The sequence below is a fragment of the Molossus molossus genome, unplaced genomic scaffold (assembly GCF_014108415.1).
Source record: "Molossus molossus isolate mMolMol1 unplaced genomic scaffold, mMolMol1.p scaffold_m16_p_10, whole genome shotgun sequence".
Taxonomy (NCBI): domain Eukaryota; kingdom Metazoa; phylum Chordata; class Mammalia; order Chiroptera; family Molossidae; genus Molossus; species Molossus molossus.
This window is the reverse complement of record NW_023425345.1, coordinates 98,425,705-98,437,226: the sequence shown is the minus strand read 5'-3', so window position 1 is coordinate 98,437,226 and position 11,522 is coordinate 98,425,705.

Genomic DNA, 11,522 nt, shown 5'->3' with positions numbered 1-11,522 from the left:
CATGTTCTGAGTAACTACTGAGTAGCTTATTCATCACATGATGCATTTTGTAGGTGGCACTGGTAGGCTTGACTCTCCAGGGCCCATTGTTTCTAAAGATCTACAGCAGCAGAGCTGAGTTTGATAGAGCTGACCTAGCGAGGATTAAGAAAGACCTAGCAGAGCTCTGCTGTGGTTAGACGACAGGTTACGTTCTATCCTATGCTTACCACTTATTGATTTCTCTCTACTCTTTCAGGGTTCTTTGGGCAGAGCAGCCACTGAAATATTTTCACTCCTACCTCCTGGAGCCACCCTAGATTGCCCTGTGACATTCTAACAGAGCCCCAGAGCGTTCTTCGGGCTCTCCAAAGCCTTCCCAAGGTTACCCAGAGCTGACCTGCTCGCCCAGGGCTAGACGCCACGTTCCTGCTACTCACACAGGGAGGAGGGGCAGGACAACGTGGGGGAGGAGACCAGAGCCAAGGTTGGTCCAGGCGCATCCAAGGCACCTGTGTTGACGTTGCCACTTGCAGGCAGATCAGCATGGAATACAAACCACAGCGTGAAAGGGTCAAGGCATGACCCAGAAGAAAAGTGTGTCCCACAGTTACACAGCTGACCAGGGTCAGGAGGTCTTGCTGTGGGATGTGGGAGCTCATCTCCCAGTGTCACTGGACTTTGTCCTTTTTTTGGCCACCAAAAATGTTGTTCATTGCCCGTGGCCTTGGAATGCACGGAGCCTCAGCCCCATGTTCAACCCAACCACCACATGCAAGAGAGACAGACACTGAAGTTGCAACCCGCAGCACGCACGGAGCACCAGGAAGTACATCTGCAAGCCGGCCTTCCTAACAAGCGAAAGGGAAAAATGTCAGGTTTAGTGGTGAAATCTGTAAAAGTCAAAATTGGAATGAGAGGCTTTGAGAGGCCCTGGTAGATGGAATCTCGATTTAGAGCTCAGTGAAATAAAAGGACTTCCAAGAAATACTTGTCCTTTAATAAATGGAAAAGAAGGTCATTTCTTGAGCTATTGCTCACTGGTTATGTTACAACTCATAGCAGGACACCTGCTCTGCCAGCAAAATAACGTCTCCTAGGCTTCTCCTGCGCAGCCTCCTGGAATACCGATCTCTCGGCATATCCTCCCCGCGGCTTCTGCGTACAGCCCCAAACCTGCTCACAGCGGGAAAGTAAGGGGCCAGGCAAGCACAGGACACTGTCTTGTCGGAGGCCTCGCACATTTACACGGTCGGCTCTCCAAAGCGTTCCCAAGGTTATGAAGAGGGGCTCCGGTAGCTCAGATGTGGCCACACAGCATTATTGGCCCATTTAGAAATATAATCATTTCCGTGTGCATTTGATACAGAGAAAATAAATGAGTTCATTAATTTTGATAGGCCTGTAATTTGGAAAACAAAAGCACAGGGGGAGGCGGAAGAGGGGGAGGTGCTGATGTGCACAGAAGCTTGGGCCGGAGTGTGTGTGTGTGTGTGGGGGGGGGGGGATACTCAGTTCAACACAATCAAAATATATGACTTGCATGATGTTTGCTCTCCAAAGGGTAATGCCGTTCAGACAATAGACTCATGAGTGACCGTGATGTTGTGTAAGGAAACCATCAGGTGTTTCCAATTTGATTACAAGTACCCCAGGAAACAGTCTGTGAGCTCCTTCCAAGAAAAATACAATGAGGAAAAAAGAAATGTGCCCTTGGATGGTGCCCCTAGGCCACTTGATGGGGATCTGAACTGTGAAACTACAGAATAGGGTGTTTGCAGCACTGGCTGCGAGTCGGGGTCCCCTGGGCCCTACACACAGGTTCTCCCGAGTCCCTTGTGTGGCCTCCTGCAATCACTGCTGCTGATCTATAAAATGAGGGGTGTGATGAGCTGATCTAGAAGTTTTGTTCCAGCCCAGAAAATGCTATGTTTCTCTGAATATCCGTCTTACAAAACCGAAACACATTGATTGGAGTCTGGGTGTCAGAAGCTGTTCCTCCAGCATATCAGACACAACCCAGCAAGAGCAGGTTGACAGAGAGCAGGAAAGCATCCATCTGGAAACATCTCATGTGAGCTGGTAGTTGGAACGCGGAGGGGAAATGCCCTTGTATCTAACCGATTCCGCCCCCTTGTTGTAAGGTGGAAAAATTGGTGTAACTGACGAGTCAGACTTGCTCCCTGCCATCTGTGTGGCCACCGGCTCCCGCTCCCATATTTGCTTCCAGCCTGAGAAACTCTACCCCTTCCTCCCCAGGAGATGGCATCCTGGCAACTGGGAGGAAAGACACCAATCGATGGTGTGCGTTTGGCACCGGCAGATCCGCCTACAGAAATGTCCAGGGTGAAGCAAGGGTCCTCCTGACATAAGACAGCCTTTCCTGCTGAGGTGTCCTAGGCCACCGTGTCATCTGCGTGAGTACTTGCCCCGAGACCCCAGCCTGTGAGTACAGAGAGGCCACAACTCAAAGCTCACCAGTCAGTGTGCTACCTGCATGACTCGGGACGCTCCAGGGAGCCCCAGTGTGGTCTGGGCATCCCTGTGGTCAAGGGCCACCCCTCAGGCCCCACGATGAACTCCGTGGCCGACGATCTGTCCTCAAGGCCAGTCGAGGCAGGGCCACCTCGCTGCTCCTCCCGCAGGAGCCCCGTGGAACCCTGTGGAACCCCGTGGAACCCCTGCGACCTCCTGAGGGCGTGGGTGGAGTCAGGCCCTGGGGCTCCCAAAGCTGGGACAGCCTGGGCCCCCGAAGGTCCTGCTGAGGCAGGATGGGGAGAAGCCGGGGAAAGTCCTTGGCAAGTGGAACGGGGAAACTGACAGCCGAACAGGCTGGCCGAGCAATTACAGCCAGAAACGGGTCACCTCCCTAGAGATAACATCGAGGCCTCCGCTGTTTCAGCCCCTGGTCCAGAAAAGCAGCAAAACCAGGTGGGTGACGCCAGGACCAGCTGCAGTGACTACTGACCCCCTGCCCTGGTGCTAACCAACAGATAGATGCGTCCGTCTCTCTCTCTCTCCATCCCTTCTACTCTCTCTAAAGAAATCAATGGAAAAATATCCTCAGGTGAGGATTAACAACAACAACAATCCCTCAATCCCTCAGACCCCCACCGTGACTGATTTCCACCCGGCAGTATTCGCCCAGCTATGAAGGGAGAAGTCGCCCTGCTTTCCGGGTAAGGTGCACAGCTGTCCCCTGAGGTTTCTCTGCCCCACCCGGACATGAACCAGACCTCGGCTGGTGCTCTGGAAAATCCCACATAGTGAGGAAACCCACGTTAACGAGCTCAGGTCAAATGAGAAATGCAGCGATACGCGGACTTGTGGGGAAAGCTGTGACCAGGAACTGGCACTGTCAGGATGGTCCTTCCGACTGCGGCCCCTGTGGGCTGTCTGTCCCCTCCGCAGACCAGTTCTGTCCACGTGGCAGGAGACATGGCCACAGCCGTCTCCAGCTTCAATTTGCAGCTTGAGCTGCACAGAGAGACTGACCAGGAGTCCTCTGGGGTTCCACTAGCAAAGGGACTTGCAGCTGTGTCCTGGGTCGCTATTGATCTCAGACCAGCCAGCGGAGGATGGGGGCCCGGTTCCTTTCACAGTGGCCGCTCCCCTCGAGCCAGGAAGGTGCCCGGGCTCTGCCACTACCACCAAGAGGAGTGCGTGGTGCCCAGACAAACTCTGCACATCTCCTGAGGTCAAACAGCTGACGGCCACGGCCTGAGACTGTCAGACTGTGCCTGCCTTCCTGCCTTCCTTCCCCCTTCCTTCCTCCTTCCTTCCTTCCTTCCTTCCTTCCTTCCTTCCTTCCTTCCTTCCTTCCTCCTTCCTTCCTTCCTTCCTTCCTTCCTTCCTTCCTCCCTCCCTCCCTTCCTTCCTCCTTCCTTCCTCCTTCCTTCCTTCCTTCCTTCCTCCTTCCTTCCTCCTTCCTTTCTCCTTCCTTCCTTCCTTCCTCCCTTCCTTCCTCCCTTCCTTCCTCCTTCCTCCTTCTTCCTTCCTTCCTCCTTTCCTTCCTCCTTCCTTCCTCCTTCCTCCTTCCTCCTTCCTTCCTTCCTTCCTTCCTCCTCTTCCTTCCTCCCTTCCTTCCTCCTTCCTCCTTCTTCCTTCCTTCCTTCCTTCCTTCCTTCCTTCCTTCCTTCCTTCCTTCCTCCTTCCTTCTTCCTTCCTTCCTTCCTCCCTTCCTTCCTCCCTTCCTTCCTTCTTCCTCCTTCCTCCCTTCCTTCCTCCCTTCCTTCCTCCTTTCCTTCCTCCTTCCTTCCTCCTTCCTCCTTCCTTCCTTCCTTCCTTCCTTCCTCCTCTTCCTTCCTCCCTCCCTCCCTTCCTTCCTCCTTCCTTCCTCCTTCCTTCCTTCCTTCCTTCCTCCTTCCTTCCTCCTTCCTTCCTTCTTCCTTCCTTCCTTCCTCCCTTCCTTCCTCCCTTCCTTCCTCCTTCCTCCTTCTTCCTTCCTTCCTCCCTTCCTTCCTCCTTTCCTTCCTCCTTCCTTCCTCCTTCTTCCTTCCTTCCTTCCTTCCTCCCTTCCTTCCTCCCTTCCTTCCTCCTTCCTTCCTCCTTCCTCCTTCCTCCTTCCTTCCTTCCTTCCTTCCTTTCTTCCTTCCTTCCTTCCTTCCTTCTTCACCGGGGTTTGAATCCTGAGTTTTCTCCTTCCCTCTGAATCCAGGCTCCAGAGGCCTGGAAGGAACTGGCCCAGCCCTGCCACCAACTTGCTGATGGCCCGGAGCCCATCTTTACGTCCTGAGCCTTAGTCCCCTCAGCTCCGGGGCGGACAGCAGCTTGCTCCCGGAAAGTTGAGCCCCTCTGTCTCTGAATCTCTGAGCCTCCTAAGCAACCAGCATCACTTGTCCAGCCTCTTTTGCCACCTGCTTTTTATAAACCGTTCAGCAGTGGTTTCTTGCTATTGTAATGGAGTCCTCGTTTGCAATCCTTGCTTTGTGGACGACAGCATTTAGAGTTTAGACCCTGGGGTCCCAGCCCGCCCGCTCGCTGCATTTTGAATTGAGTTCTCTGCTTTAGAGCCACTTTGCTGAGGGCAGCGCTTCCTCTATGAACTAATCCCTGGGGAACTGGCGCCACTATTCGAAGTCAGCAGCGTTCACAACCAAACCCACCCAGTAAATCACATCAAGCGGAGTCCCAGGCACTCCGGTGCCGCTCCCACCGGTCAGCCTCCTGGAATGAGCAGGGGCGAAGCAGCGGGCTCTGACAGCGCCTCCCTGCCGCCCCCGCTCCTCCCACCTCCCAGCCAGACCCTGCTTTCTCGCCCGCTCCTGTCCATCAGCACAGGGGCAGGAACAGCCACCACAACCCTCAGTTCTCTGAAGAAAGAAGTCTGGAAAATGCTGGATTCAAGACACTTAAATGGGCCTGTTTACCCCAGTACATCTCTGAGCCCTTACTCTTCCCAGGTGCCTGATAAAACCCCAGGACACGTGCTGGCCCAGAGAACCCCTTTGGCAAGGGGCAACTGGTGGAATGAGTGTCCTAAGGAACATATGTGGGAGACGCTGACTCAGGTATGACGTCTGGTTAGGGTATGCTCCCTTCAGCCTCTTCTATGGAAGTCGTTATTATTATTATTTCTCTATTGATTTTAGAGACGGGGGGGGGGGTGGAGAGATGGAAACATCGATGAGAGAGAACATCGACTGGCCGCCTCCTGCATGCCCCCCACTGGGGATTTGGCCCCCAACCTGGGCATGTGCCCTGACCGGGAATCGAACTGGCGACCTCTTGGTACAGGGTCAATGCTCAACCACACCGGCCAGGCTAGGGAAGTCTTTTTTATCCAACAGTCAGCTTCTTCACTCTCACATGTGAAGAGCTCCCACACTCTGCTTTCAGTCCTCCCTCCCAACGATTCTGTGAGACAAACACTATTGCTAGCTTGCAGATGGCAGCCTTCATTCATTTATTTATTGTTGACAGTATTACAGATGACCCCATTTCCCCCCTCTTTGCCCCCTGCGCCAAGCCCCCACCCCACCCCAGGCCTTCCCCACACTGCTGTCTGTGCCCAGGGGCTATGCATATATGCATATGAGTTCTTTGGTCAATCTCTTCCCATCAACCCCTCCCCCTGAGATGTGTCAGTCTGTTCCATGTTTCCACGCCTCTGGGCCTATTTTGTTCGTCCGTTCATTTTGTTCATTAGATTTCACAGATAAGTGAGCTCACATGATACTTGTCTTTCTCTGACTTTTATTTCGCTCAGCACAACCCTGCCCAGGCCCCTGCACGCCGACGCAGCCTTCTTGCTGTGCCCTCACAGGACAGGGAGGGCAGCTCCAGCCTCCTTCTCTTCTCACAGGGCGCTGAGTCCATCACGGGCTTCACTCCCATGACCCCTGAACTTCATCCCCCCAAAGATCCCACCTCCCAGTACCGTCGCACTGGGGTTAGGGCTTCAACACGTACATCTGGGTTGGGGCGCTGACGTTCAGTCCATACGGAGAGGTAACTTGTTCAAATGCATTAGCAAGAAGGAGGACGACGTCTCTGGGTTCCTGTCCTCTTTCCCTCCATACGCACAGGACAGCGCGAGGCCTCGGGGCGTCAGCGAGAAGAATGTGCATGGAAGGTGGCCAGAGGGGTGGGGCGGGATGGGGTTTGGAGCGGGGGTCCCAGGAGACTCTGAATCTGCCCTGCCAATGGCCCCTTCTCCCCAGTGAGATCTCAGGGAGAGACAGGGAAGAGGAGCAATGAAAAATGGAACTAAGGTGCCATTTTACTGTCAGCTGAGATGCCTGGCAGTCCGCCAGAAAGCTCCCCTGAGCTGAGCTGGGTCCCCCCACCCCGTTCTTACCACCAGGAGGCTGAGGAGCCAGAAGCCAGTGATCCCGACGTGTAAGGAAGTCGACCGAGATCCTGGTCTCTAATCAGTGGTGTTAGACTCGCTCTCAACCTGGGGATCGCAACCCCTTTGGGGCTCGAACGACCCTTTCACAGGGGTCGCCTAAGACCATCGGAAAACACATATTTCCAATGGCGATTCATAACAGGAGCAAAATTACAGTTATGAAGTAGCAACGGAAATAATTTTATGGTTGGGGGTCACCACAACTTGAGGAACTGTATTGAAGGGTCGTGGCACTGGGAAGGTGAGAACCACTGTGCTAGAGGGACAGGCTGTCTCCTGTCCTGTGCGGGACGACTCAGAGCTGCACTGCTGGGCTGCCCCTCACACGTGTGTTTGCCTCCTCAGGATGCTTCAGTCGAAGGCAGGGACTCAGAGGAGGGAGCGTGGTCATTTCTCCTCCCCGGGTGCTCACGGGAGGCTGGCTGCAGCTCCTGGACGCTCGGCCGGATCCCTCTGCGGAAAGACCATTCTTCTGGACCCCGGAGGCTACAGTTCTCCCTGCATCCATCCTCCAGGGCGCCTCCCTGCGGTCATCGTCTCCTTGCATCTCTCATACCACCCCTGCCCTTTCTGAGCTCAGGTTAAACCTGGGCCCGTCCTCCCCGCAAGCTCAGTCCCCAGACGCCCAGAGGACATTTGGTAGCTCAGAGGCTAATCCCAAATGATCTGGCTGGTTTGACAAGTGGTACCTTCCCCTATGACCCGTCCTGAAAGGCACCCCCTTTCCCTTCTCCCTCTCACCACTGGAGACTCCGCTGAAGAAGATGTCACTCCCGTGCACCTGTATTTTCATCAGAGGTATTACTACAGGCTTAACATTTTTTTTAATTGTTAATTTTTTTTTTTTTTGTTAATCCTCACTTGAGGATATTTTTGCATTGATTTTTATTTTATTTCATTTTATTTTATTTTTTTATCCTCACCCGAGGACATTTTTCCATTTTTTGTTCAGGTAGAGTGGGAGGGAGAGAGAGGAACAGAGAGAGAGAGAGAAACATCGATGTGAAAGGGACACATCAAGTGGCTGCCACCCGCACGACCGACCAGGGCCGGGAACAAACTGCAACCGAGGTACGTGCCCTTAGCGGGAACCGAACCCGGGCCTCTCAGGACCGCAGGCCGACGCTCTAACCGCTGAGCCAAACTGGCCAGGGCTTGCATTGATTTTTAGATAGAGTGGAAGGGAGGGAGGGAGGGAGAGAGAAACATCGATGTGAGAGAGACACATCTATAGATTGCAGCCCAGGTGGGTGCCTTTGACCCAGAAGCAAACCTGAAACCTTTCGGTCCGTGGGCTAACACTCTAACTGCTGAGCCAAACTGGCTCAGGCAAGGCTCAAACATGTTTAATTACGGGTTTAATTTTCCTAGACAACAAAGGACATTGTTTCTGGGAGCTTTCTCTCTGGTGAAACAGACAGGAAAACACTGCAAGAAGCCGTCGGCAGTATTTTCCCAGCCACCGTGGAGCGCGGTCGTGGGCTCAGAACGGCCCCGAAGACAGCGACTTCTAACCCCTGGAGCTGCGGATGGGCCCCTCGCGGGAAGTGGAGATGTGCTGGCAGGACCGTGAGGCGAGACCACCTGGACGTGCGGGTGGGCTCTAACTGCCATCCCAGTGTCCTTATAAAAGAGAGACTCGAAGGAGATTATGTATCAGCACACACAGGGAAAACGGGTGTAAAGAACAGAGATGTGGCCACAAGCTCACGGACACTGGGACCGCCAGGAGCTGGATGAGGCAAGAAGGATCCTTCCCTGGAGCCCTCAGAGGGCGCGAGACCCTGCCAACACCTTGATTTCGGGCTTCGGGCCTCAGGTCTGTGAGACAGTAAGTCCCTGTTGCTTTAAGCCACCCAGTATGTGGTTATTGTTGCAGCGACCACAGGACATGGATACAGACACTAAGGTCTGTGGGGTCTGGCCAGTGCCTATCCACTAATTACTCATCTGTTCATTTAATTAACGTTTCATTTACGCACCAGGTACCGTGTGAAGCCCTGGGGACGCAAACAGAATCGAGAGACCATTCCTGCCCTTGAGCAGCACGGTGTCGTGGGGGAGGGAACTGTAAGCAGGTCCTGAGAAGTGATGCTCTCCTGCCCAGGCGACGAGCTGGGGCTATCAGGAAGCGTTCAGGTCTGGCTGGGATCCCTGGCCAGCGGGAGGCCTGGCAGGCGAAGAGACAGGGGGGGGTGGAGGTGGGCTGGGCGGGGTGCGGGTGTTCGTGTAGTGTGCATGGCATGAGATGTGTGATGTGTGTGCACGTTTGTACGCCTGAGTGTAGGAGGTTCGGGGGACTGCTGTGGCTAGGGAGATAGTACGGGGCGCCCAGTGACCCTGGGGGGTCTCCTGCCCTACCAGAAGCCACAGCCCTGCTCCACCATCTCTGTGGTTCCGGAGGAGGGCTCATCACCATCAGCAGGGACCCTCTTCCCCCTTCAACAAGTCCAGGGCTCCCCCAAGCCCAGAAGAACGTCCTCAGACTGTGACTGCTCTGCTCTGGCACCCGACCTGTCCTCTAGAAAGAAAGCGGGGTTACTGGCGTGTGTAGGAAAGGATGCGCCCCACCAGGGACGTGGCCTGTGCACACGCCAGGCCAGGGTAGGCCCCAGTGGCCGGAGAGCGCCCGGCTCAAAGCCCTGCTCCCACCAGCCTGTGAAAGTCCCCAGGCCCTGGCTGGGTGCCCACCCCCAGCCACCTTGAAACCAACCAAAACTTGGATTGACCGCCTCCGGACTTCTACCTCCAACTCTGCTCTTCCAGACGTGTTTGTCATGGAACCTCAGATTCTCTGAGGAATGGCGTTTGAAATCCACTGTGGGCTCAACAACTCTGGGTGGCGTGCAGTCAGCTCCGGGCAGCAGCTGAGGTCTTCCGGACGACCCCGGCTGGGGAACAGCAGGGCCAGCGGGGCAAGAACCAGGCGGCAACAGACCGACAGAAGGGAGGGCCCCGTGCTGGGCACTTGAGCTATAAACACAATACAGCTGGGCCTCTGTCCTCCCACATGAAAGAGGGTGCATGTAACTCGGGGTGTCTTGGGGGCACACGAGAGCAACCAGTCCTTCACCAGGCTCTGTGCATGACTTGTCTACACCTGTCACTCCAGGGTTGGATTTCATGAATCATTTCAGAGAACAGATTTTGAGTCCTCCCAGTTTGCGGAGACGTTTTTCACACCTGGTGCGTGCTTTCGCCATTCTGCTGCCGGAGGGCGTCTCGGAATCTGTCGGACCCGTGTTCTGATCTACCTTTGAGTTTGATCAGACTGTCCCCACTTTCCCCACGTGTAAACAGATGATATCCTCTAAAGATTACTGTGAAACCTGAGAGAGAGAACCTGTCCGTGTCACTGGAAGGTATTTATGTACTTGTCTGTTTGCATCTAATTTTGAAGTTCCAAGTCGCTTTCCCTAGAGCAGGGTTTCTCAAGGGCGGGGTCATTTTCGGTTGTCACATCAGGGGCATCAAGTGAGAGGCCAAACAGGCCCAGGGCAGCCCCCACATCCCGACCCCAAATGTCATAGTGCTGAGGTTGAGACCTGGCAGTAGGGGAATCCACAGCGGCCAGCCCGGCCAGCCTGGGTCGTGTCACCTGGTCCAGGATGGGAGGGAGGCTGACAAGCTGAACCATCTGCCTAAAGACAGTGCTTGGGGTGGGGGTGGGGCCAACAGTCCAGGCCCTTGGACGTGAAACCAAATCTCACCTCTCCCCCACCGAAGCTGCTCTTCCCACCTTACGTACGTGCAGCACTCTCACGAGGTGGAGTACGAACTAGGGGGCCCACACTATACTACAGCTGCAAGTACTGTCATAAAGTGACAACTCATGTGAAAATTAAATACAAAATTCAATCCCTTGTTAGAGCATTGACCCAAATTGGTCTATATGTCACAATTGTGCAAGCCAGTGTCACTATTATAAAACAGTCTGTTTTCCGTCCCACATCCAAAAATACGGTCCTGAGGTCCGCAAACCGGAGTCAGTTGAGCCCCTTTTTGAAATACTGCTCATCTTTACAGAAAAGGAAAGCAATCAAAAATGTCTACCCTTTAATAAAAACGAACTGATTTAGGCCAAACTAATACTACTCCATTATCATCAGGTACTAATTTTTGGTAGAAAAAAACTTTCTCATTCATGTTTCTAAAAAATCTTCATCTTGTGTTTTCATGAGTTTCCTGACTCTACACAGAAGCCTAGCTTCACCTCGCCAACAGGTACACGTTCCCCCGGAGCATGTACTAGTGTGTGTTAGAGAGCGTAGGAAAACCCATGAGATTATAAAATTCAAGGTTTCTAAGTGATAAAAGTTGAAATTACAAAGTGAGAGAATGAATATTGACAAATGGTTAAGATCTGTAACATTTTCTATAAAATCAACATTCAACATTAGAAATGAGAATGCATCAACTATTCAGTTCATGAACTAAGAGGCAAACCAGTGTGAAAGAAACGCTGACGCCCACACCAGACACACAAACGAAGACGTCACTGAGTGCAGAATGGCTGCTTGGAGTGGGGACACCGACATTTCAGTGCCCGAGTTTGTTCCCAATTCTTGACACTTCCTGTGATCGTGGGTTAAGGGTTAAGCTGTGACACACCTGGTACACAGTAGTAGCTCAGTGGTAGGGAGTCTAACAGACTGGGAAATCAATAGCTACATCGCTCCTTGGTGGGGGC